The sequence below is a fragment of the Capsicum annuum genome, unplaced genomic scaffold (genome assembly GCF_002878395.1).
Source record: "Capsicum annuum cultivar UCD-10X-F1 unplaced genomic scaffold, UCD10Xv1.1 ctg42734, whole genome shotgun sequence".
In the NCBI taxonomy this organism is placed as follows: domain Eukaryota; kingdom Viridiplantae; phylum Streptophyta; class Magnoliopsida; order Solanales; family Solanaceae; genus Capsicum; species Capsicum annuum.
This window is the reverse complement of record NW_025850154.1, coordinates 1-610: the sequence shown is the minus strand read 5'-3', so window position 1 is coordinate 610 and position 610 is coordinate 1. Positions and strand designations below refer to the sequence as shown.

Below are 610 nucleotides of genomic sequence, written 5' to 3'. Positions count from 1 at the left end.
GGGCGACGGAAGAGAAAGAAACATAATAGAATTTAGAACGCTAAAAATGACGGATGTGATCATACTATCACTAACCCACCGGATCCCATTGGAACTCTGAAGTTAAACATACTTGGGCGAGAGTAGTACTAGGATGGGTGACCCCCTGGGAAGTCCTCGTGTTGCATCCCTTTTTTTTTTCCTTTAAAATTCGGTTTAATTTTGCCCGTTCGATCGACGAATCTTTTTGTTTTTCCTCTTGGCGGAATGAGAAAGAGGGAAAGGCGCAGGGGCGCGCGTGCGTTGTGTGACTGGCGGCGCAGGAGAAAGAGGCATAATAGAATTTGGAGTGCTGTGATTGACGGATGCGATCATCCCAGCACTAACGCAGCGGATTCTATCAGAACTCCGAAGTTAAACGTGCTTGGGCGAGAGTAGTACTAGGATGGGTGACCCCTTGGGAAGTTCTCGTGTTGCATCCCTTTTTTTTTTCCTTTAAAATTCGATTTAATTTTGCCGGTTCGATCGGCGAATCTTTTTGTTTTTCCTCTTGGCGGAAACGAGAACGGGGGCAAGGCGCAGGAGCGCGCGTGCGGGGTATGACGAGCGGCGGAGGAGAAAGAGGCATAAT

The 610-nt window shown here is 48.2% G+C and overlaps 2 non-coding genes across 2 annotated transcripts; both read left to right on the top strand.

Annotated features, from left to right (window-relative positions):
- Nucleotides 1–51: 51 nt before the first annotated feature.
- On the top strand, nucleotides 52–170 carry LOC124891972. Its single transcript, XR_007049993.1, has one exon. It is a non-coding gene; the product is annotated as a 5S ribosomal RNA (ribosomal RNA).
- A 172-nt stretch (nucleotides 171–342) lies between these two features.
- LOC124891968 lies at nucleotides 343–461 on the top strand. The gene has a single exon (XR_007049990.1). It is a non-coding gene; the product is annotated as a 5S ribosomal RNA (ribosomal RNA).
- Nucleotides 462–610: the final 149 nt, after the last annotated feature.